This window comes from Pteropus alecto, unplaced genomic scaffold, assembly GCF_000325575.1.
Source record: "Pteropus alecto unplaced genomic scaffold, ASM32557v1 scaffold100, whole genome shotgun sequence".
Taxonomy (NCBI): Eukaryota; Metazoa; Chordata; class Mammalia; order Chiroptera; family Pteropodidae; genus Pteropus; species Pteropus alecto.
The window spans coordinates 5,147,811-5,175,211 of NW_006430723.1; the positions used below are offsets into that span (position 1 = coordinate 5,147,811).

Genomic DNA, 27,401 nt, shown 5'->3' on the forward strand with positions numbered 1-27,401 from the left:
CTTTCCCTAAAGCTCTGCTCAGAAGAGGGAGCACAGGTTGTTCTGCCTTTTGTAGGAGGTTCTATCACTGTCTCATCTCCAAAGCTGGGGTGACCCTCCATCAGTTTTGCCCAGTACAGTCTGACTACACTTTTTAAAGGCATAATTATCCACAGTTTCCTTGGATAATATAGGATATAATTACTCAAGAGTTATCTGAGGAACAGAGAGAAGATCCAGTTTCTGTCCTCAGGGGCCTAGCAATCTGGCCTGTGACTCTCTGTATACCCATCGCTCCTTTTGAAATTCTGTCTTCTTCCAGGCTGTAGAACCCCATGTGGGGATGGTTAGATTTGGGACAGGGAGCCTAGGTCTTATCCATCAGATAATCTGCCAAGTTTGTTGTCTGTTTGCCTAGTTCTTTTAACGGGAGTCCTTTTCTCCCCTCTGTTTGCTGCTAAAGCTTTTCTTAAGCAATAAATCCAAATGACCTAGGTGGTCCAAGTGCAGAAAAGCAAATAGATAAAAGGAAGAGTGGTGGTAAACACACATATACATGCATAGTTTAATATTCTAAATTAAACTATGGACATCACTAAGTAGCCTTGTGGCCTTAACTACTCTGAGCTTTTATGTCCTAATCTAAAAAGTACCAGAAACTCTAAGACTTCCTCTCATGATAAAATTATCAGGCTTAGGGTATGGTGTGATGGTTTTTGAAGATGTGGGAAGTAAACTAGTAAACTCTCTACAGAAAGTAAAACAGAGAGAAAAAGCAGAAAGTTATTCCAGAATCTACTACATTGTACCTAAAGCTCTCCCTGGGTTGTCTGGTTATGAGACAACAGTTTCCACCTGATCAGCTCCCAATTTAATGCTCCAATTTCAAGCATCATTGCATTTTAAGGTAGAAAGCCTCTAGCGCCATAGTTTTTCCCTCCTAGGACCCCAGCAATAGGCTGTATCCCTGTCTGAGTCCCAGACCAAGCTGATCCTTTCCCCTCCTTGCTCCAGCTACAGATTCCTTCCTGTCCCACTAGGCCCTCTTAAGGAGTCATCAGCCTCTACCTCCTAGATTATTTGCTGCTTTCAAGGCAGAATTGCAGCCTCAGTTTTCTTAGGGTCATGGTGGATCACGTTTTCCAAATTTCCCAAACTTTATATTTTTCTGAGACCTTTGAGTCTTCTTGAAAATAGACACTTGCTCTCTCCTCCACTATAAATGCAGAAGCCTCTCTCTTATTGACAACATATAAATCACAGCACACAGCTCAGTAAAATCTACAGATATTTCCCAGCACTTTTGCTAGAAGAAGAAAGCTGCTTCTGCCGCCGACTTCACAGTTCTCCCTCTTCAGATTTTTATTTTATTTTGGTTCATTTGTATTTGTGTGTGTATCAATACCCTATATCTGTGTGGCTTTCTTTGCAGGAAATTAAGACACAGAAACACTTACTTATAAAATGAAATAGAGAATTTAGGAAGTGATTGCCAGCATTATAAGAAAGTGGTTTTTGCTTCCCAGCTAATTTATTCTAATTCACTTTTAACAGTGCGTCCCTGGTGTATTTAAAATGTAGTTTAACTTCCTTTAAATGAGTGGTTTTACACCTAGAAAATAATATATTGAAGGAAGACAATTCAATTTTTTTTCAGATGGGCACATGTTTCTTAGGCCATAACCACCTGAGAGATAGAGAGCTAAAGGTGTGTGTTAATAATTAATCCTCTGATGGTGGGTGAGCTGCCATCCCTTCTTGTCACTCCGCCGTCCCTCTCCACCATGTTCCCAAGCTCTTTCCTTGGCAGCTCTGAGGTGACTCACACATTCACAGTGGCAGTTGTTAAGATACCCTGTTCTGGGGGCTCTGCCCTGATCCCATTCTTTCTGACTGTGAGCAGCTGTAAACCTCACCGTGCTGGAGCCACCATGCCAGAGCCTTCTTCCGTAACTGTGGTCCTTGGCATGCCTCCCGAGCTGCACCTCCTAATGAGTTTTGTTTATGCTTTGTGGCAGTTGCCACGGCCCAGGCCAGTTAGGGTATTTGGTTTCATTAATGTATTCTGATTTTCCTAGTGCTTTAACAATTTAAGTGTCATTCAGCTTCTCACTCCTACTTCCCTGTACACCTGCAACAGCTCTGCTTTGAGGTGGGTGGAGGAAGGGGGAATGGAAGGAGGATGGAAGGGAGCAGTGAGTGTTTAATCTCTCCTCCTCTTGGGTGAGCTCCCTGTCAGGAGATGCAGTGCAAAGAGAGGTTCCCTTATGTCTTCTCCCCCCACGACCTCCAGAGCAAGGAGATAATTTCCGGGCCAACACTCTTAGGCCCACTTTGCAGCTTTGCATTCAGAAAAGAACCTGTTCTTTCTACACTAACTGTTAAAACTTGGAGATTTCCCCAGGTATCATCTCAGGAACTGGAAATGTTTTGTAACAAGTTGGGAAAAGAGGATGAGCAGCAGAGTAGAAGAGAAAGCAGTGCTCACATCTCTATTTTGGAAAGTTTGATTTTATTCTTATTTTTGGACTGACCCTTATTGTCACTTGGCAACCATTTGTACCATGTAAGTTCTTGGTTTTGGTGTTGTATTAAACTAGGCAGCAAATGAAGGAAACAGAAAGTCTTGGGGATCTAGAGACTTACTTTCTCTTAGGATCTTGTTCCTTTCATGAATATTCATACTATGAATTTAGCTAATTCCTTTATGCTGAAGAGAGAGGTTATTTGAATGTTATTTTTAGTTTGAGGCCAATCAACAAAAGACCCTTCCTGCTGTAGATGCTCCTGCTCTGCCAGTGACCTCACAGGAGGGGAAGAGACAGTCTTAGTGATGTTCTTGAATTTTTTATCTTATTTCCCATGTTGAAAAGAATTCATAGAAGTACAAAAAATTGTTTGTAAAAGACAAAAATAATGGACTGTACATAAAATGAAGACTGTCCTTGAATACACCATACTGAGATTTGAAGCTACTGAGAGGCAGGACCTTGTGCCCGGGGCCTTTTGATTTCTTGTGGTACCAAGAGTACTAACAGGCATCAGGGAGGCTACTGATACAGAATTTCATTAAATCATGTTATTGATTCAAAAGAGTTCCAGGAAAACTTAATATTAGGACATTTTTGATGTGAATATTTCCTCTAAAGGTGTTTTCAGTAATGTGAAAATTCAGTGTACATGTGAAGTATTATTCTGCTATTGCCAAGTGATGGTCATAAAACTTTGAAAAGAGGGAAACTGACTTTTTGATCAGGGCAGAGCTTTGCACATGTAATTGCACTCACCCTCTGTTCTGAATGGTTGCTGCAATGCAGGATGGGGATCTCAGGCATCACGGGACTTTAAGATAGCAGTAGGAGATGGGATTAAGTGGAGAAATGTTTAAAAAGTATGAGTTTTGTGTCATCCCATCTAACACATCAATTTCAATTTTTCCGTGGTATTATTCTCTCCTGCCCCCGCCCCAGTACACAGTCCTTAGAGGCATTTGTGTCTGAAGCTTTCCTTTCTGTTATATTAGAGGGACCATCAAGTAGACCACATCAGTATAGCTGTTAAGTGTATGTCTTTTGATGTCGCATTGACATATATGTTCAAATTCAAGCTCCGCCACTTTCAAGCTCTGGATTTCTGCACCTGTTACATAATATTTCTAAGTCTCTCTCCACTTTCCTGTAAAAGGCGGGTGATGGTAGAGTGCAGATGTCAGTGGGTTTTAGGAGGGAGTTAAGTGACATAAGCACAAAGAACTATCCATAAATCGGCAAGAGTCGTTAGTGTATTATTAGCAAAATGAAACAACGACCTTACCCATGCAGACCAGTCAGCTTCCCACATGGATCGAAATCCTCTGTCTCAAATTTCTTGTTATTTCAGATGAAAACAACTCTTAGGATATAATTACATGGTTCTGAACCTTCGTTTTTTATTTAACTTCATTAATGTTGATATGGTTTGCATGCAAATGAGCAGGCCCAATCTGTACAGGTAACATGGACTGTAGTATGGAAAAATTTAACTGCTTCAGAGAGAAAAAGAAAATCTTGTTGGGAATCATATCTAGCTAGACCACGTAATCACTGGATAAGTTGCTGGGTATTTACGTGGACTGCTTGTCATAGAGATCCTAAAATGGTATTGACTGTCGCAGTATTGAGAGAAAATTCTTAAAATATCCCTCAGTGGATTCTAGAAGTTATCTTTGAAAAATAACGGATCTTTGTTAGTAAGGAATTACACTTTAAATCTGATTTTTCTTCCTAGGAAGTGGCATTGTTTCTCTCTTTTATAAGATTCAGATTAATAAATTCAGAAGAGCAAGAATGTTTGTGTACTGGGTGTCTATGGATTAACATCTACTTTCTGTTTGTCAAGTGAAATGATTTTTCTTTAAACTTTTTAGGCTAAATATTTGTAGCTAAAAATTTGCATTAAAAATCTGAACCTAAATTAGTTTAGATTGAAGTAATCTGCTTCCATTCTTTTGGCAAGACTCAGACTTAAAGCCTGAACAAAGGCGCTTTTGCTTCTACAATTAAAAAAATGCTCATAAAACCCCATAATGTGAATAAAACATTTAAAATATTCCAGCAATCTAGAATTGTAAATGAGTCATGAAGTATAAGGGGAGAAATTCGTATAGAAATTCAGACTGGAGCCTTCTTACGGTTCTAACCAGATATGAGTTAAATGATTTAAAATAGAGCTTGTAAACTTTGTCCTTCAGTTTCCCTAAAGTAATCAGTCTTCAGGAGCCAAAGATAAAATAATTTTTGATACCAGATAAGCCAAGACAGTTACTTGCATGAAGGTTTCTAATACTATATTGAATTATTTGAAAACAAACAATAGTAACATCTTTGATAAGTGCCGTAATTGTTTTGGATAAATTGCATGAGAGAGTTTGGTCCATGGCCCATTGATTAGTATGTGCTACTTTGCTTGCCATGAAATTAAGATATACATTTCTTTCCTTTATGTCAATACACGACACTGAAGGTTTGTCAAAGTTTTCTTTAAATGTTTTGCTTGCTTTCTCCCTCCTAAGGTGACCTCTTTCCTAGTCCCTCTGGGCTCTGTGAGCTCAATCCCCCTCCCCACTTCCTCATGATCTGGAGGATCTGTCATTAATGCTGATGGAGGAGAGAGGGCATTACTTTCTCTCTCACTCCAAGTTTTTAGCTTTATGGTGATTACATTTTCCTTATACTCTGACCAATGGAATAACATTAGTAGGTAAACTGATATTAATTATTCTTAATTCTGTAATTATATTTATCTCTGCTAATTTATTCTTTAAAGATACTACTTGATTCATTATACTGCTATTTCATTTTGAATTTTTGATGTTCTATTCATAAATTAGGTTAGTATATAATTTTAAATTCCTGGGGTCATTCATTCATTTATTAATTTATGTGTCATTAAATGGGTATGAATTGAGTGTCTGGCCTTCGAAATTTATAGTCTGGTGATAGATTCATGCAAGTATCCTTGAAGAAATGACATCTAAATGAGTGAGGCTAGGTCGCTATAACACAGAAATTTGATTATCTTAACTGACTCAAATAAGAGATATAATTTTATTTCTCTCCCAAATTGCAGTCTGGAATAAGGAATATGAGATTATCAGGATGTTTATACCAACTTTAATGTGTGGCTTCCTCATTGAGCTAGAGTCAGCATCCTTCCCCAGCTGTCAAGAAGATGTATACAGAGGGGCCGGCACAAGTGTTCTTTTGGCCATGACCTGAAAGTTGCTCGCAGGCCTTTTGCCCACATATCAAGGCCACACTTAATTGCAAGAGAGGCTGAGGAATATACTCTGCATTGGACAGCAAGATACTCGGCTAAACTGTGGGTGCTACAAGGAAGAAAGAAAGAATAGATAAAGGAAGTATTTTTAGCATTCTCTGCCCAAACATCTAAAGGAGTAAACAGTAATTAGTCAGCTGAAGGATACAGGGAGTAGGAATCAGTGTTCTAGTTAACTTGCAATCCATAAAAGAATTGGAGAAGCAAACGGTCAATTTGGTAATGAAAACTTACAAAATTTTTCACTGACCACTGAAGTACTACATATGAGGAGCGTGTAACCCAAGTTTGGAAGGCAGAATGAGAGAGGCTTTCCTAGCTGGATAGAGATCTGAAGAGTGAAGGTAACCACGAGATGATAGTTGGACGGGGGTAGTCAGGGCAGAGGAAGCATGAAATTCAAAGTCCCTGACATGAGAATGAACATGGTTACTAAGAAACTGAAAGAATTTCAGTCTTGGCAGTAGGCAGGTTGAAGGTATGACAAGAAATGAGGCTCTGAGAGGTGAGCTGGAGGAAGATCATACTTAATCCATGGCAAGAAGATTGAACTTTATTCTGAAGGCAAGAGGACACTGTTGAAGAATTCATCTAAGGGGATGGATGAATGCTATTCATTATTCCAAACCCAGACTAAGTTATAGCTGCCATGCTAATTCCTGGAGCCAAAGAAAAAAGGTATAAATATGAAAACTTCCTGTCCAGTTTTTGAGAATAAAGCTAATATAAATGTTTATGTCTTAATGTGGCGTTCACGTAGACAATTTAGCTACAAAATACTTTATTAGGTAATGATAATTGAATTTCTACTCTACTTCTTATTTATTAATTGAACTAGGTAAGGCTTATACTCTGAGAAACAAACAGCAAAATCATTCTACAATGACCACAAAATAGAATTATCAGCATTACAAACAGATTGATCAACAGAATGGAAAAGAGAAGTAAGAACCAGAAAATGAAGTATAGAAGTCATTAAAAAACAACAACAGCAGCAGCAGCAGCAACAAAACAACCAGAAGAAAAGTGGAAGACATGGAAGTGGAAGTCCTACTTGATGATAATGCCCAGGTACTGGATCGTCACCTTTGCCACTGAAATAGTCTTGGGAATCTGGTGATTAAACCACTTGTGGTTGGTGGTAGCAAGTGGCAACTTTTCTTAGAAATTGCAATTTTAGTTTTAAGATGAATATAAATTTTATAGAAAATATTTGTGCTTATTTTAATAAAAAATGTATAATTTCCTCTAATATTTCTGTTAAGTATTGTTTCAGAAGGATGTCCTGTATTATGCTTAAGGCTTTTCACATACCATGGTACTGTACAGTGTGTTCTTGATGATATGGCTATCCCAATTTGAAAAATACTATGATCCAGTCAATGCTTAGAGCGAGAGACAACTGAGAGATAATTAAAATTCAGGAGTGATTAGGGAGACATATACCACTCCATTAGTTCACAGTGAGAAATGCAATGGTTACACCCAGCGGAAATATTTCTTTGGAAATAAGCAGTTTATGTCACTCTTTAGTTAAGCTATAATGGAAGCCAAATCATAGTCAGACATCAGTTGACTGATTTACTGAGAGAAATCGCTATAACCCAGACTCTAGATAGTCCTGTCAGCATGATTAACATATTCTCTGCTCACAGACAGGATTATGTGGGAATCAGGAAATTGCTTGGTAAACATGGAATCAAGAGTGATAGGTGAATAAAATATAAGGATACCTGCTGTGAGAGCATGATGCCCCTGGCTCACTTAAGATCCTAGTGAAAGTTTCTGTGTTAAATTTCAGTTTAACTTTCAAAAAGTCATCTTGTATCTCTCATTTCCAGGTTCTTCAGGGACACAGTAGCCCTCTAATTCTTATAAATGTATAAAAAAAGATTGAGTTAAGAACAAAAATATTTTAGATATTGTTACAGATTAAGCAGCAGCAAGAAACCTTTAGCAGGTTATTTGGATTCATTTTTTGTACTTCCAGATAATTTTTCTTTATTAGCTTTTACTTTTATTTGAGCTGGCCAGAGGATACGGACTGGCATCCCTGGGACTTAATCCACCTTGTTTTGTTTGCTTTGCAATGCATTTTTTAACTGGGTATATCACATGAAAATCACATATAAATCTGAGTTCCTGGCTACCATTTTGAAAGAATGTACAGAGTAGGCTGGGTATAAGCGACTCTTTTAATGAAAATAACTAAAAAACTGGAAACATAAAAGCATGTTTTAGATGTGTTGTGACCTGGAAAAAACAACAACAAATCCCAAAACCCTGAAAAAGAAGAGAAAATGGCAAGCTTGAAAGATAAGTGCTCAAACTGGATTTTACACATAGCTTATCTGACAGTTTTCTGTTGAAGGATGCATAGTCCAGAGTATACAGGATATAAAGTCTAAATTGTGCTAGAGATGGGGAGTTGAATAAGAGACTCCCCTCATAGAGTGGGAAGACCAAGGGATAAAAGAGAAATCTATTAATAAATGCAATCCACAAAGAGTGAAACCATCTTGTCTTTCTTAACCTGGGCCTGAGTGAAAGAAAAAAAAATATTCCCCTTGAAAATTTGAGTAGACCTTCAACAGATTTTGCAGTCAGAATTCATACTATCTGTCTGATCAAACTCCAAATGAAGAATTTTTATTTATTTCTTATTTTTTTAGGTGAGGCAACCCTTGGTTGACCTCACAGATCACGAGGACCTTGTCAGTTTACAATCCCTTATTTTTTATTTTTTATGCCTACAGCACCTGGTCTTCCTAGGTGGTCTCCCATCCAAGAACTAATGAGGCCCAACCCTGCTTAGTTTCCGAGATCAGATGGGATCGGGCTTGTTCAGAGTGGCATGGCCGTAGACCAAATGAAGAATTTAATGTAAGGTGATCCCAGGATAATAGTGAACTAAGAAATTGGCAGAAACAGATTTTTTGGAAATATAAAGCTGTGTTTAAGGCATAAATAATTTTTCAAGGTATAGTTAAAAAAATGTGCTTAAGGCAAAAAATATTAATATAATGTGAGAGTCACTAGAACAAACAAACACAGGAGAATCACATTCACTAGGGCAATAGTTATTGGAATTATCAGACATAAATATAAAAAATAAGTTTGTTTTCAGAATTAAGGGAGGCTTTAGAATCTTAGCAATGAAAAGATATTAAAAACAAACACGATTAAAAACAACCTAAATAGGACTTTTGGAAATTAAAAATGTATGTGTGTGAGAGATGATTTAAATTAAGAATCCAGTGGGAAGGGTTGACATATGCTAGAATTAAATTGTTTCAAATGAACCCTCCTAACCAAGATTAACTAAAATACTGAAAAAACAAACAAACAAAAAACTAGAAAGGTCCTATGTGAACAAGCTCTTGACCAGTCAGGATTTTGGAAAGAGGAAAAATCCAGAAGTATGACTATCTGCCAATTATAAGACAATGAATAAGATGGTGAGGAGCTGAGAATTGCTTTTGACAGTTTCACTGGCCTATGGGGAAAGAAATAGAAGTTCAGGAAAAAGAGGTCTAAAAGGCTCCTTTCCAGTTATTATTGCTGCATACACATCACCTTAAATGTAGTGTTGTGGAACAATTATTTTATTATACTCATAACTTCTGTGGTTCGTGAATTTAGTGAGGTGACAGCACTGTGCCTGATTTCTGTTTCACAGTGTTTGAAGCCTCAACTGGCAAGACTCAAAGGCTGGGGGTAATATGATGTCTGGGGACCGAGATCATCTGTAAGAGCCTTCACACATATGTGTAGGACTTGATGCTGGCTGTCAGTTGGAGTCTTGGCTGAGGATGTCAATCCAAACACAAGATGTGTCCTGTTCATTTAGTATCTCCAAGTTGCCTAGTTTGGGTTTCCTGACAGTATTGTAGCTAGGTTTCAAAAATGAGAACCCTAAGGAATGAGAGGTAAAAGTACAGGCGTTTTTGTTATCTATACTCAAAAATGACATGCTAGGATTTTTGTCTTACTATATTGATAAGGGTTTCATAGAGGCATGCCTAGAACCAAGAGAAATGGACATAGGTTGTTAAAAGAATTTTTGAAATGTAACCTACCACAACAGCCCACATTTTTTATCTGGGACTCAGGAATGGGTGAATATGGGGATCAGGACTAAAGCCCAGTTTCAAATCAGCTCATTTCATTACTAGATTAAGATGATGTGTCTCTACTATAATATTCTGCTCACAACCAAACTAATTTCTCTTTGGAAGAAGATATCATCTATAACTTCTTATATACCCTACATTAATACACAGGTTATGACAATCTCACTTACAATTGCATCAAAAACAGTAATATCCTAAAAATACATTTAACCAAGGAGATAAAATACCTGTACTTAGAAAATTATGTCATTGGAGAAAGAAGCTGAAGAAGATACAAATAAATGGAAGCATATAGCATGGTCACGGATAGGAAGAATTAACATCGTTAAAATGTCCATACTACCTCAGATAATCTATAGATTCAATGTAATCCCTATCAATGATAAATGCCAATGACATTTTTCACAGAACTAGAACAGATAATCCAAAAATTTATATGAAACCATAAAAGACCCTGAATAGCCATAGCAATTTTGAGAAAGAAGAACAAAGTTGGAAGTATCACACTACCTGATATCAAACTATACTACAAGACTATAGTAATCAAACAGCATTGTTCTGGTATAAAAACAGACACGTAGATCAATGGAACAGAACAGAGAGCCCAGAATCAAACCCACGTGAATATGATCATTTAATCTATGACAAAGGAGGCAAGAATATACAACGGGGTAAAGACAGTCTTTTCAATAAATTATGTTGAGAAAACTGAGAACTTTATCATGAAGGTACTTCCACATGAGGAAAGTCAGAGAATAAGGTACATGGGCAAGTGCTGGCTAGAGGTATGTGTATGTTCTCTTCTCATTTCATTCCTTCCAGAAATATTAAAATGCAAGGAGGTTATCGAGTGATAATGAAGTTGGAGAAGAGAGAATTGGATTGAGAATTGAGGGAAAGATATGACGTAATTATTGGGATAAATGAGAGTCACATTTTAGGGCATCACTAAGGGGCTGCTTGAGGTTTGTGATTATGACTATTTTCTGATGATATTGATGTGGAGGGGTTAGGAAGAATTGAGGGCAATGGTTTTTTTCAGATATTATTGTATTACTCATATGGAGTTTTTACATGCCAGTATGAATAGCCTAATTGTAATACATTTCAGTGAACATTATTCAAATGTATAGAGAGGAGATTCTTCCCCCAACTCAGACAAGCTCACAGCAGCTGCAGACTTAATGCTTTTATATAGTGCTGTCAAATCGCCTTGCCTAACTTAGAAATGTTGCACTTAAAACTTCAATTTTAAAGATTCGATTTTAAAGAAGACATTAAGTGGCCGTGAGTCAGGAAAACTATTCATAACATTTTTTATGCTTCATAAAGTTCAGAAAGAAAAAAAATTTGAGACTGTTCAACCAAGAAAAAATATATATCGTTAAAGAAAATATTCTGGCATTGATTGTTTAGACAGCATTTTGATTGCAACAAATCTCTAGCTCTATGTTTTAGAATTTATTTTTAACTGCGGTAGGGTAAGGAGTGACTCGCACTTTTTTTGGTCAGCTCTTAGAATAACTGTATATTCTATAAAATCTATTTAAGCCTCATTTGTTCTTTTACATTGAGAAATGATTTTACATGTGAATAGAAGATGTTGGAGAAGTAACAGATTATAAAACCCAAAGCATTTCTAGTGACTTTTTTTGAGTGCTGGATGTTAGTGGGGACTTTTTGCACAGACTCCCTTTTTTTCCTCCTTTGTAAATTTAAATCAGTCATTATTTTGAATTCTATCATGTCCCCACATTGAAAAAAAAAGAAAGGAATTTTAATATTAAGTTTTGTTGATAACAAATGGCTTTTTAAAAATCTATTCCACCTTTAAGAACTAGTGAACTAACAATGGCAGGGAGTCAAGAAAAGAACACATTTTCATTTACTTTGTTGTGAATGGTATATTGATTCATAGCAAACTCAAGAAATAAAACAAGGCATCTGTGTTGTTAAGGGAAAATTACTATGTTATATCAGCCTAAAGCAACAACATTTAGTGGGTTATCTTGGAGCCTTCTTTGTTTAGTAATTTAGGCAAAAAGAAAATTAATATTTTTCTACATTCTCTTCTTTAAAAGAAAGTACTGCATTTGAAAAAGCACTAAGTACTTAAAATTTAAACAGCCAAGCTCAATTCTGTTATGTTTTGAAGGTCATGGATTTATTTACATTCATTTATAAGTACTTAGGGTTAGGGTAGAGTTGTCATTTGACCATGCTTTAATATATGCAACTATTAACTTGAATAATTTAAAATAATCTTAGAGCCAAATTTAAATCCTTAGACTCACCTTTGTACAAAGACTTTTATAACAATTTTGGCAAGTCATTATGGTCTTTAAACTAAGAAAAAAGGTTTCAATAGAACTCGAGATGTTAATTGTTATCTCTTCTAAGCCATTTCACTCATAGATCTAAAAGCTGTAGAGGAGGAGGGTCAGAGATGGTCAAGTCTAAATTCTCATTTTACAAATGAGAAAATTTGTGGCCAGGAAGAACTGGTTTGCCCAAGATTACATAGCTAATTAGTGAATTCTTAGTCATTTTTAGAGCAGAGGGATATATCAATATGAGTCTTAACAATTTAAATAGAACTTAACGAGTTTCATCTGAAACCTAATTTTAAAAATCTAGACTCACCAGGATGTTAGTTTAATTGGAGTGTGAAAATAGTTACCCCGCAGTTACGCAATAGCACTCCTGACAAACTTTGTAGAGCTACAGTCTGAAGTCAGTCACTGCTGCTTTAAAATCACAGGCATTAAAAACAGAATCAGAGATGCACCTCTATTTCTTGTTTATTACACTCCCACATTTTCTTCTGGAAACTCTGCCTGCAGTTCTGACACTCTGTCAACGCAACCAAATTCAGTTCCCCTAAGTTTCCTGGATATCAAGCATATGTAACTAGAAATTACGTCTTTGAGTTGCTTTTTCAAATGTGTTGGATAGAGAATACTAGGATAACGTTCAGGTGTGTGATATTAGTGTTTGATCACGTGGCAGACCTCGCCTTGCTGTCTTTAAGGTCGGTATCTCTTTTTCGCTGTAAAGCCGGGACTATGCCTGACCTAATTCTCAAGCACATCTCCTCCTCCTGGAGAGCATCTGTAACTTTGTCAATGGTGAGCCAGTTCCTTTGGTTCCTAAAATAGGCCCTTCTAATCTTGTAGAGTACACTATTGAAACAAATTAGTACTTCACACCATTATACTATTTACAAGTTATAAAGCACTTCCATGTGGTGTTTCAGTTGAAACTCACCAAACAGATATTCTTTAGACTCAGTGGTGTACCAAGAGGGTGGTTAGTATAGGTATCCCCAGGTACCACCAATGAGGGAATATAATCTAGATAACTTAAAAGTGATGATAAAATCATACAAAGTTGGTCTACTTTTCATTATTACCTTGTTATATCAATTCTAAACAGTCTTAGTGATGAAATTTTCTCTCACCCCCCAAGAAATATTATTTTTTTGGTATAGAAATTCCAAAAAAGATGCTATGTTACTGTTAGTTATAATAATATATATGTAAGCTTCAAATTAGTATATTTTTTATTTTAGGCATTATATTTCATGTGGACGTTAATTTGGATAATTTCCAATTATACAATTGCTTTGTAAGCTAAGTGTTCAAGAGTATGTTTAAGTTCTTAACAGTTCGGACTTATTTAGATTCTTTTAAGATGTAGTTCATGTTGTCTGTGGCCATGCTACCCTGAACAAGCCCGATCCCATCTGATCTTGGAAGCCAAGCAGGGTTGGGCCTGGTTAGTACTTGGATGGGTAGACCACCTAGGAAGACCAGGTGCTGTAGGCGTAAAAAAAAAAAAGGGATTATAAGCTAACCAAGGCCCTTGTGATCTGTGAGGTCAACCAAGGGTTGCCTCGCCAAAAAAAAAAAAAAAAAAAGATGTAGTTCATGTCTCCAGAATCCGTGGTACTATATATTCTCTCATTTAAACAATACATTGGAAGTACAGAGGTTGTAAAGATGAAGAAATAGAACTTTAGCTCACTTCAGTTATTTCATTGTACGTTACCAATTGGGAGTTGTATTTGTGTTTAAAATTTTAAATAGTTACACAGAGTGTGAACTGCAGGATGTAACATTTTCATTCGGTAACAGTGCATTTTTAAATGATCATACATGAAATGTAATTGGTATAGAGAGTGTCTATTAGACCCCCTTAGTTTGGCCCTCTTTGGAAGAATAATTTGAGAGTAATTATCTCCCAGCATATTAGTAGGGGTTATTTTATAGTTCACTGAGTACATGGTTCTATGGTAATGAGGTAGGAAACGAGAAGCAAAGAGTGAGATAGCAAAAAGGGATGTGTGTATGTGCTTGTACGTGTGTGTGTATATGTGAATGAATGTGCATATGTGTGTGCACTTATATGCAAGACTGATTTGTCTCAGTACCTAAAATAAACTTTATGCTGAAAAATCTACTACTAACTAAAAACCTAAATAGGCCACCTTTCCAATAGCCTATAGGACATGGTGACAAGGTGATATTTATGTTTTCCTGATTAAAATCATAATAAGCAATGAATAAAATTAGTAAATCTAAGTAGGAAGCTTGATAGACTCGAACATTAATAAGATCTGCCATTTACTTTCTATGATCTTGAGTAAGTTACTTTACTTTTTTGTTCCTGTTGCCTCATTTGTGACTTGAGGTTAATAAAAACATATACCTCATTATTTTTATTCTAGATAGATAGATAGATAGATAGATAGATAGATAGATAGATGAGAGAGAGAGAGAGAGATTGAGAGAGAGAGAGAGAGAGGATAGATATACATAGCAGGGGCTCATTAAACATTAGCTTATAATTATAAACAATATATTGAAATCTGTTTTTTAATTCTAGATCAAAGGTCTATATACAAAAATCTATACAAAGATTCACATTCATAGCATACTATATTTTTTACTTTAAGGAGATGAGATAGTGGGGGTATTTCCATACTGAGTCAACTTTGAAAAATTCTTTTTTATTTAAATGTATTTGGTAACCAATTTATATCTATTCATAATGATATCAATTAACTAATCTTGATAGTAAAAATTTCAGTGCTGCTGGTTAGGTATGTAACTTTATGTAATAATTGTTCATCATAGTATTATAGGTAATATTATACTCACCATACAATCTATTTTGAAATTTTAACAATAAGAGTTGCATTTTTCATTCCCGTGGCCTATGGGAGTAGTAAGGTTTAACCTCATAGAACTTCTGATACTGATACCATTATGTCCAGCCACAAACACAGCCCCTGAGGGTAAGAGGGATGGGATACGTAAGACAATGGGGTTGCCATGAGAGCCAGGTGTCAATAGTCAGCCGTCTCCAGTCCCTTCTTGCCCAGTATCAGCAATGGAAGCTTCAGCCTTCTGGGAGCAAGTGGCCAATGGACAACCTTGCTATTATGCCCTCCTTAGAATGAAAAATAAGAGTAAAGAAATTGGGATGCCACAAAAATGAGTGAAAGTTGGCAAGGTCTACAAACCACCATGATAAAATATTAAGGACACCTTCAATTCAAAATGCCCTGTGTATGTCACACCTCTTGTCTATTGCCCCCTCCCAGGGAACTGAGGTAACAGAGGCGGTGGAGGAAGGCTTAGGTCGTGACATAGAGAAAGCGGCTCTCCTTCTTGTCTCCTTTCAGTAAGACTTTCTGACTGAATCCCCAGTCCTGCATTTTGAGATGGTCACTTAGAATATTTTGATGCCATGTGAGAAATCTGATTTTTATCTCTCTCTTCCTCTCATATGTTTGCAATTCTAGATGTATTTCTGTATCTGTAGACTCTAGCTCTGAAGATAAATCTGTTTTTGATTCTTTGTTCCAGTTTCCCTAGTCTGATTGATTCTGCTGACAATTTTTTGTGTATGTGGTGAGTTATTAAACTTATTGATGAAAAACAAAATATAAGTTCTCACTTTTAGTTGTAGAGTCCATGAGGTTGGGTTCCTTTCTGGCTGATATCAGTACTAATGAAAGCTGTTTTACTGATAGCTTATTGTGTGTCAAGCACTATGTTCCACTATTGTGAATGCATTTAGTTCTTATGAAATACATCCCTCAGATGATAAAATTGTGGTATAGAATACTTTGGCCACTTGCCGAGGGTCATACAAATCGTGAGTGGTAGATCCAGGGCTCAGGCAGGTTTGATATCAGGATCTTTTCTCCTGATCACTCTGCTAAACTACTGCATCCTCATTTTTATTCATTCAAACTTGTCTTTGTTGAAAGTCTCCCAACACCCAATGGCTAGTCTAACCCAGGTCAACTTATCATCTTAATGTTGTTCCGATCTACCTTTAGCCATTTATTCTGTCAACATTTACTGAGCACTACCTTAGTGCCTATCATAGGACATACCCTGACAACAATTCAGGCCAAGCTGTACTGGGTCTGTACTGGGCCTACAGCATCACAGTCCTGTGATGTAGAACTCTAGTGAGTCACTGGGCATATAAAAGGGGCATCACACACAGACATGAGGGACTCAGGAAGGCATCTTAGAGAAATCGAAAGGTGAGAGGTGAGCAGAAATTAGTTTGTCAAAGAAGGATGTGAAGAGAGTATTGCAAGAGAAGGGACAAGTAGAAAGCCCTGATGCCAAAAGGAACATAATGTGTGTGGAGTACTCAAATTATTTTATTCTAAGGAATCATAGACTGTTGTCTGAGTGAACTGGAGACTGCGGAGGTGCCTAGATGGGCAAACCATGGCTGTGGTCCAAATGCAGACCACCATTTGTTTTTGTATGGCCTCTCTGTTTCACATTTTAAAATGAATTAAAAAAATCAAAAGACGAATGGCTGTATTCTGTGATATGTGAAAATTGTGTGAAATGCAACTTTTAGTGCCCGTAAATAGTTATACTGGAACACAGTCATAGCGCCCCGCTCCTTTTTAATGTATTATCTGACTGCATTTGTGCTACAGCAGAAGAGCTGAATAGTTGCCAGCGATATTGTCTCAGAGCCTAAAATATTTGCTATCTGGCCTTTGCAAAAAAGTTTTCTAACTCCTATTGTAGTGCACAAGAAGTGAGATGAGTGATGAAAGGTTGTTAAGGAGTCAGAACATGAAAGTTCCTATAGTTTGCCTTAAAGGATTTCAGTTTTCTGAAAGGCAATGGAGAACAACTAAAGGATTTTAAGTACCTTAAAATTTCTTAATTTGAATCTTAGTTAACTTGCTTCCTTTCATGTTTTCTTGTGTTGCCTTTCTGGGGAAGCACTTTTACCTACAATAATTTTGTTATTTCTGACTACTTCTGGAGTTTCACAAATTAGTAATCTAGTCATAGCATTCATAGACCACCCTTTTCATAATGTAGGGCTTGTCTAAAATCAGTGGTTTCCCATTGGCAAATTGGTCTTGGAATGAGCATCAGCCATTTAGACCCTCACTTTACCTCTGCTTCTGAATCTATACTATGAGCTCAAATGTGATGTTAACTGGTGAGTCCTAAAGATATGGGGTCCTCTGTCTCATCTGTGCGTGCGCGCGTGCGCACTCGCACACACACACACACACACACACACACACACAGAGTCAGTGGTCAAGTGGTTACCTTTAGAGAAAACACTCCATTTGGAGGAGGCATTGATGAAATCAAAGCAGGGAAACAAGACTTAGAACAGCTGTGTCCAGACATTTAGATTCAAAACATTAAGAAGAAATCTGGAGAGCTTGTTATAGCACTGTGGGGACAATTTATCTTTCTCCAATTTAGCAGAGAGGCTATTTTCTGCTACATTTGACAGGTGGGTGCATTCTAATCTGGATGTCTATTTTGAAACATCACTTACCCAGGGATTAAACATCTATTTGAAAACACAGACAGGGACTGGTTCAAAAACCTATTACTTGATATCAGTAGCTTCAAAGAGTATAACAGATTATAGATTGTTTTCAAATTTGGAATAAGGTGATTTTAATCAGGTAAAGAGATGGGTCATTCAGTTTCCTTTATGTGTTAACATCTCTGAATTTGGTCTTATTGCTCACCTTTGGAAAGTGAAATCTTACTCCTGATACCCACTCATTTGCTCTGGGTTGCCATACAATAGAAACTTAATATGGTTGCTGTTTGTATTCCCTTTGCTTTCTTACTTTTAAAGTTTTAAATTAAACTCTTCTTTAAGAATTTTTTATCTTTTGCCTACAGATTAGGTACATCTGCTAGTCCTGCTGTGTTATGTTAATTTTTAATTCCTCTTCAGAATTTGTATTTGTATTAATTTGAATATGGGCTAAGTTTTTAATTTAGAACCTACTTTTAAGTCTTAGCAAAAAATGTTAAGCACTTTACAGTAAAATCTCTCATTCTGGTGACACAGAGAGAATCAGTGATTAAAACTGTTAACATTATAGGTAGGGTATTTTATATTCTAGTGAATGAATGAGTATATATGTATATCTAAAATTCATAAGTGTTAAGTTTTAGGTCACAGTTGTAATTTAATTTGTAATTAATAGAAAGTTGATATACACTTGGTAAAAGAAATTATATTTGACATTTGGTTTAAAAATTATCCTTTCCCTGTCATCTTTAAAGAGGAGATATATGTCCACTCTAAATGACTTTCAGGGAACAAAGTATATCCAACTGCTTTTATGAAAATAAAACTGACTCGCCTGGTAATAAGCATCCCAAATGGTTGAGGAGGTAAGAGTGGTACTAGCAGAAACTTGACAGAATAAGAAAATTGTGTTGTGAGCAGGCACCCAGGTCATAGTGTGCCTAATTTCTAGTTTTATACTGGCTCTGAGTGGGCATTCTTGTGGCATTTTCATGATCAAACCTTTTGTAATTTTGGAGTTGTGTATTCTAATTTTATTATTATTATTAATAATAAATGTAGTAGTAGTAGCAGTAGTAGTAGTAGTAGTAGCAGTAGTAGTAGTAGTAGTAGTAGTAGTAGTAATGGTAGTATTTTTTCTTCCAAGTTAGTTGTCTAGACAGGCATAAGCACCTTTTATAACATAAATACCGTAAAAGGTATTGCTTACCTGATCTGGTCCCTCAGCCACAGAATCCTGGCTACACAGAACCTATCAGTCATTGGCAACTTGATTCCAATATACATTTAACATATGACTCTGGAGGTTTTCCCTAATTTGAACCTTATAAAACGCAGAAAGGATCAGAGCCACCATTAGCACATCCAGGGCCTGATTATGAATCACACAAAGGGCCCCTTTATTTATCATTTAGACAGGTGCTCCTTTCCCTTTGCTCTGGTAAACCAGGCCAGGTGACAGGCCATGGCTGCTGGTTTGGTGCAAGGAAGGTAAGTTGAATTTCGGACCCACTTGCACCACATCTACCACATGCCTTTGTGTAGACCATAAACCGTACCATTGTATACAAGGACTCTTAAAAGGATGAACTGAGGTGTAATCCATGTTGTAGAATAGTAGTATACACTTCGTGTAATTACACATACTGAAAGACAAGACGTGTGTGTGTCTGTGGTTCAATTTGTGTGTCTTCGTCTATTTCTGTAGAGCTGTCTGCTATCAACCTTTCACCCTACCTTATGAAGAAGGTGGGAAACACCTCTAGAAATGTAGTTCTGGTAAATTCCTCAATCCTGATCTGTATCTCACCTGCATTGGCATGCTTTGTTGCTTTAATTGGGGCCTTTATTTCTACCCAGAGAAAGTCCTCTGACTCTTCAGTCACATTCTATGTAGAGTCTCTTTATCAATTTGAAATCTGGGCTTAACCACAGCACTTAAATTCATTAATTTCTTCAAAAAGCAAATGCTTTGTCCACATACTTACCTTTTGTGTCTTTGTGATGCTTTGACACTGTCTTCCCCCATGCCAGACCCATCCGATATCACCCATTGAGGTCGTGGGGATTGATATATTGCATCCAACTCCTTTTGACTAGTAAAGAGAGTTTTCAGCTTAAGTGGGCTCTGAGGACAGCTTCTCACATTGTTACGATGACACTGAATTCTATAGACCTTGTTTCTGGGTGTATTCTCTAAACACAAGATTCTTCCTCAAGCCATTTGAGAGTTTAGTGTATCAATCAATATTCTACAAGTATTTGAAAGCTTGCTGTGTACCAAGTTTGGAGCTGGTGTCACTAATGTTTAACTTTCCCTGCCTGTCTTATATAGTTCCTCAGAACAGATAAACAGAGTGAAGGGAAGACATCACATTAAAACTCAAGAAATCATATCACCAAGTCTGCCTCGATCTCAAAGTTAAAAAGTAAATTATGGACCGACCTTCCTTTTTTGCGCAAATTTGTAATAATATAATGTTAAAAAATCATGACATCTAAGTATTATAATAATACTCATTGATCATTGTTAAATCAAATGGCTGTACAGCCAGTTACACTATGTCATTCTCTCTCTTTGTGTTTATATAGTTATTATGCCTATTTCAGTGCTTCATATTCATCTCGTAGTTTGCTTTGCTCTTCTGACTGTAATATGTATTCCCGTATTCCCTGTGCTGGACTTTACATTTTTGATTGCAGCATGTTGATCAGTCACACCCAATAGGTGGGTAGGAACTTCCTTATGATTATTTTCCTCTTTATCTGATTTGTATTAGTTCTTCTCTTTCTTTTACGTTGAGTAAGAGCTTTATTTTTATGTTTTGTTTTGTATTTTTTTGATTTCTTCTTTAATGTTTTATAAGTTCTGTGTTCTAGTTCCTCAGTTTTCACGTTGTGTTTGGCTATTTTAAGTGTCTTATATTTTTTAATCTTCGCTTACATAAACAAAGATTCAAAAAGACTTAAAAAAATCAGAGTATAAAATGTTTTAAGAAGTAAACAATTTTGCCTACAGCCATGCCACCCTGAACAAGCCCAATCCCATCTGATCTTGGAAACTAAGCAGGGTCGGGCCTAGTGAGTACTTGGATGGGAGACCACCTAGGAAGACCAGGTGCTGTAGGTGTAAAAAAAGATAGAAAAACAATTTCATAAATTTTTATATTTTATAAAAAATATAAAATGTTATATATATTTTTGTTTATACATTTATATTTATATTCTATACCTTTATATAGTATATTAAATTCAAAATATATAACAAGTATAATTTTACATATATAGATATTATAAGGATAACAAGGATGATTTTGCAAAGAGAAAGAAACAGTTTTCAGAAAATCGTATTGTTTTTGTAAATAGTCACTACCTACCTGCCATTTCAGTGGTAACTTTTACAAATTAATATTTATGGAATTCTTCTTGATCAAACTATCTTTATATATAAACTGTTGTTTAAGATCAGTTTTCCTTCTCTATTAAGAGATGGCAGGACAAGTTTAGAAATTAATGGAGGCTTCCTGGCCTTTGGTAATAATATACTACTTAACATTGTACAAAATGATCATTTTCTTTTTCAAATCGAGTGAAGATTGGGAGAAAGTCCTCAATAATCTTGACCTATTACAGTTTTAAATGTTTAGTCAGAGGATTTCTATTTCAATCAGGAAGGTAGAATGGAATAAAATTGAAAAGTAAGATGAATAATTTTTCTTCACTGGCTTTTATACATTAGAGCAGTGCTTTTAATTACTGTATGGCTGGTAAAGTACCATCTATGTCATGAATCAAGAGCGTTTTGAGCCCAGGAAAGGTGGCAGCTCTTACATTTGAACCTGGCATGGGATGAGTTCCAGTAGTTAATCAAAGGACATTTTTATCTAAGGATGAAGAATTTAACCTGTCTAGTTACATATATATGTAGAGGACAGATCTGTATCATAGGAATCAAGATTATATTTGTTAGTCATGAGAGACAAAATGTGAATGGATGTGTTTGTCAGTGGAGTATGTTTTGAGCGGTAGGCGACACATTAAACCTAGTGAGAACATTTAATTTAAACATTCTATTTTTACCATCTCAGTTCCTATTAATAAGAGATGCCACAGAGATGTTTACACTGCTTATAAATTAATTTCACACACAAGCCTGTAAGCTTTCAAATATGACACCCCTGTCTCAGAGAAGACAGCATTTGTGTGTGTTTTTATTTGTGTCATATGTCTGTGTTGTGTGCACAGGTAAGTCTGTGAGTATACACATATTCTTAATAATGCCAAATCTTCTATTTTCAGAGAAAAGTCTAGGGAAATTTAAAACCCCACATCAGTAGATTTATTATTCTTTGTTTTCCTTTTCAGTCTGAGCTGTTGTTTTTCTATAGTTTTTATGGGCTGAATGTACCTCGAGGCATTTTCAGCAAAAGGATACTTTTTTCATTAAACAATCATATACAGTGCTTCTAGCTGAACAAGAGGTATATAAAAAAAAATTGGATTATTAGTAAAATGCTCATTTTCTCCTTTTTATTTTAAAAGCTAGATGTAATTTCTAAAACAGTGGTGAGCATAATCACACTTTGAAGATACTTTGGACTGAGTATAGCTTTAAAGTGGAATGATAACTCTAGCAGAGTTTTACCTTTGTTTGAAATGAGAAAACCTACGGCAATCCCTCAGCTGATATTATTTGATTTATTCTTTATTTCTTTGTCTAGTGGGCAATGAGACTAGGCTGAAGATAAAGTAGTTCAGAGACTGCTGTTGACACTGCATTTAACTGCATGGTGCTGCTTCCTCGCTCCTTGCGCTATTACTTTTCTTGGATTCCAGATATGCTGCAAGAGGAAAGTGTATCAGGTCCCTGTGCTATCATCTGATTAATAGCACTCAAACTTTAGCTGGCCTGATTTTCTTCTTTTCTTCTTTCTCTCTCTCTTTCTCCCTGACCTTCCTCTTTGAGGCAAAAGGAAGGAGTTGAAATAAAAGGAAAAGACAAAGGGGTATCACAGGTCTTCGTAACTTTTCCTCACAATAGCAAATTGTTTAGTCTTTTCTATGTCATCTTTTCTTAAAAATAAGAGGGAGGTAAAATGAGTACATACAAATAAGGCAAAAAAGAGAAGAGACCTTGACTCGTGTGCAGCTCAGAAAACTTTAGCTTGATAGTTAAGAACAGGGGCTGGAAAACTTTCTGTAAAGAGCCAGAGAGTGAATACTTTAGGCCCTGGTTGTAGTGAGAAATTAGCCATAGACAATATGTATATGAGGGCTGTGTCGGTGTGCCTAGTTTATGGAAAATTACATTTGAATTTTGTATACTCTCATTTACCATGAATCGATGTTATTCTTTAGATTTTTTGACCATTTAAAAATGTAAATATCATTCTTAGCTTGCAGGCCATAGGAAGCACTGGTGGGCCAGATTTGGCTCAGGAGCTATAATCTGCCAATCCTAGGATAAAAAACATGTGCTGCTCCTGAGGCAGTGATATCAATAGCAATACCTACCATTTATCGAGTACTTACTGTATGCAAAGCATTGTGCCAGGTACTTTATATGTCATCTTCCTTAATCTATAAGGCAGTTCCGTATTTGACATTATTAGCTCAATCCTTAGAATTTGATTTAGACTCAGACAGCTTAGGAAACTCCCAGTATCACTGTTGGTAAGTCAAGTCTCATATTCAGCGCTTACCAGGCCATACGACCTTTGGAAAAGCCCTGTGCTTCCTTAAGTTTCCATCTCCTCATCGGTAAAATCTAAGTGCCATTCTTATTCTCATTGCCACGCAGTTGTTGTGAGGCTTATGTAGTTGTGAAAGTTTGAAAGAGCTTTCAAAAATTTCAGAAAATTTTTGTTAACACTTTTGGACTAAAGTTTATTAAATTATTTTTCCCTTTAGCTCTGGAATCCTACATCCATTGGCAGTATTATTTTATTGGGAGAAAAAATGTTCCCCCAGTTCCTGGGATTAGTTACAAGGCAGTTTGTCAACAAATGGAAGAATTGTTGATACAGTTTAAATTGATGATACAGTTGCTGAAGGGAGTTATTATAAAGGGGAGACAGCAGAGAATGGCACAGATCAAGAAAGAATTTTCTAGTGAGGGGAGAGATGAGCTAGTTTTTAATGAAAAACATGAACTGGACTTGGTCAAGGGGAATTCAAATATATTCAATAATTATAAAAATTTGTCAGTGTAAATTTCCAACATTTACATATGCAGTCGAATTATTAATTTAGTGAACCTTTTTGAAATTTACCAGAATTTGTGAAAGAAATCTCAAAAACAATGTTTTAGAAATCATAGATAAATTATGCAAAGAGCAAAAACTGTAGTTTTGCCTAAATTTTCACAAAAGAGGAATATTTTGATTCTAGAAACTCTCTTCTCTGATCGATAAGCCTAGTTAAGATGACTAGCAATATTCAACAATAGATTTTTAAGCAGCAGGTATATGAATCCTTAGTAAAGAAAATACTGGTATCTTGCTAAGGTTTTCTTTTTTAAAAAGAGAGAAAAGAAATCAATTCAGGTCAAAATTATTTCTCTATTTTAAATTGGACTTTTAAAACATTGAATTACAAAAGTCATCACTGCTCCCCGCCACCCACCTCCCTGGAATCCTTCATGCATTCTATAAATATTTGTTAAGGTCCTACTCAGTTCTGGGAACTGTGCTAATTGCTTGGAATATACTGATAAGCAAAACTGACCAAGATCCCTGATCCCTGCCCTCATAGGGCTGATATCACTGTAGTAGTGGGTCCCCAGCCTCTGAACTCTGCTCTGGGCTCCTGTTGCCTTTGTTGCTAGCCATTGCCTGAGACACAGTGTACTTGATAGGACATTGCATATGGCACTATTACAAGGGTGAATGAGGAAGCAGATAATATTTCCATTTCCTGCCCTGTTCATTTAGATTTTTTACCATCACCATAGACAGGCTTATCAGGCTTCACAGAAGTTTTAGTGTAACTGAAGATAAGTAGTTTATAGTATAGGAAAAATGTTAAAACAGTATACTAAATATAACTATTGGCTACGTTGAAATGAAAAACACCCAGGGACCAGACCCTTTAATTGATTTCCCTACTCATTGGCTTTACTCCCTTGCCTCAGCCCTCCAGGAGGACCAGTGCTTACTTATATAGCCTATGTATGAACAAAAAAGCGGCCCCTTCCTCTGGTTGATACTTTGAGTGTAGGAAGCAGAATGAGGGCTGGATTCAATGTTGCTTGCCCCTACATCAGCTGCCTTGTGTAGAACACAGCCTACTCCACCCTCGATTGCAGACGTGCCTTTCTACAACAGTGCACATTTCCAAATACGTGTTAGACAATCTGAAATAGTGCTCTGGGATTCCAGCAGGACAGTCCGTAATAACATTTGGGCAGACAGACTTTAAAAACCTGTCCAGGGCAGTTTGAGAAAACTATTGCACAAAAATGTGCATGTAGTTAACACTGTTGTACTTTCATGTATGTGGTTAAGATGGTAGATTGTACACTGTGTGTTTTTCACCAAAATTAAAAAAAACCAAAAAAACAAAAAAAACATTTGTCCAGGACAAGTGTGGATACAAGGTGAACCCTCTTTGGGTCCATCTGGAGAACTGCAGGCATTCTGTTTGTTCTCTCAGTTGCGTTGTTGATATCAATTGTATTAGACATGTGCTGACTTTTCGGTGACAAAATATGATTATTATAGATAGTGCTGACTCAACCCGTAAGAAAAAAGAGAAATTTGTTTTTAACTGCCCCCTTCTCCATCAATGTGCAGATAACATGCATTCTAGATATCTCTCGACACCCACTCATTCACCTAGCTAAACTTTAAAAACACTTAACTGTAAGGGTCTAATTACATTTTTAGACATCGATTATCACTTCCAAGCTATCTATACAGGGGAATGGTGTAAGGTGGAGAGAAAACCTCTATTTAGTCCAGTCATGGAAGCATGGTATGTCATTTGTGACTGAATTCTCTACTAGTTAGTCTACTTCTGGAACATCACTTACAGTAATTTTTTCTATAAGTTAAAAGGGATGTTGATCGACCAGCATGCATCCTTAGGCGGGCAAGCGTTTAGAGAAATATTACAAAAACCACAGTGGAGTTCCTCAGGCTGAGTGTTATTTAGTCTGAAGAAAGAAGACAAAGGAGACCCTTGCTAGCATCTGCACCTGTTTGAAGGACCGTCATGGAAAGGCAAGTCTTTTTTTGGATGGTAGATCTAGGACCAATGGATAGAAATATACATATGGTACAACAATATGTTTGTGAATACCAGAAGAAACATTTTTAAATCATGAAAGTCATCTCTATTTGTTTATGAGCACAATAGGGGGGAAGGGAGAGTTACATAAGAGACTACTATTTTGTTGTAAACCCTTTAGCACTATTTAAAAATTTTAACTATATAAATATTTTATTTTGATGAGAATAAACATTAGTGGAGGGTAAAACCTACAGCTGTAACTGCACTATAACTGCACACAAACTTCATTTCATTTCTTTAATATACTTTTTTATCTGATTCAAGCTGGTTTTGCCCAGATAATGGCATTGTGACTCATTTGCTTTTTCCACCCTTATCCTTCCTCCTTTGTATGCCTTTAATCATTAAGCCTTAAAACATAAGATTTACTGAGCCTCAGGTCATGAGGACAATAAGTTTTGGTTACACTAAAGATAACTTCTTAGCCTTAGATGTGTTTCAGTCCCAAACCCATTGAGGCCGAACAACCCCACTGGCCATGGGACCATATGGGATGGGGCCGTGGCTGATTCCAGAACTGGAAACAATGATCAATTACCTCATCCCCCTCTGATCACCCAGTTGGTAGCACCCACACCCCAACTCCTTTAGTTTCCATGACGACTGATTTTTTCCTATATAATCTGTACTCCTGAGATGCTGGGACTGGGTGGGGGGGCGGCGGTGAGGGTTGGGGTAGGTTGTTGAGAGCAATAGCTCCCTTGTGTCTCCTGGACTTGCAACTCTCTACAATAAACCTTACTTTCTTTGCTGTAAAACCTGCACATATCTCTTCTTTGACTCAGACGTGCACAGGCAGATGCAAGTGGAAGTTTTCTGCCAACTCTTTCACTCAGTTCTATTATGCTTCCTTCGGCTTTTGTCAGTGTAAAGAGATAGTGGAATATGTGGCGCTTCCCTTGGTACTGTCTTCCCAGCCAAATCTTGGCACCATTACCTTTGCATAGTGAGAAGTGTAGTTCAGGCTGATGATGAAGGCATGGCTGTACCAGGCTAAGAGAAGCTACTAGCAGGATTCACAGGTGGCTGACAGCCAGACAAGATCATTGGTCTGGGATATATAAATAGCAATGGCTCATATTCTGTAATGTGTATTTTATAAATATGACTGTCTCCAAGACTGAAATGATCATCATTGATCACATGATAGGAGAAAATTAAGAGTAAATGTAGTCAAAGTGACCACAAGGTCAAGGTAAAAGTGAGAGTTAGTGAGTCATTGAAGAGTCAGAATTTATGGCAAAGCAGGTATCTAGAGATAGCAATGGAAGCGGTGGGACTAACTTTAGAGATGGTATGGGACATAGAAGTGGCAAAACCTAGAGAGTAAATATT

At 36.7% G+C, this 27,401-nt stretch overlaps 1 protein-coding gene, 1 non-coding gene and 2 pseudogenes across 7 annotated transcripts in view; 3 read left to right on the forward strand and 1 right to left on the reverse strand.

Moving 5' to 3' along the window:
• CTNNA2 (catenin alpha 2) overlaps window positions 1-27,401 on the forward strand; it is a 988,991-nt gene that overhangs the window by 150,968 nt on the left and 810,622 nt on the right. The gene's annotated exons all lie outside the window — the stretch shown is intronic.
• LOC112482988 lies at window positions 8,544-8,662 on the reverse strand (annotated as a pseudogene).
• Window positions 13,637-13,756, forward strand: LOC112483025 (annotated as a pseudogene).
• On the forward strand, window positions 20,786-20,904 carry LOC112483056. Its single transcript, XR_003047488.1, has one exon. It is a non-coding gene; the product is annotated as a 5S ribosomal RNA (ribosomal RNA).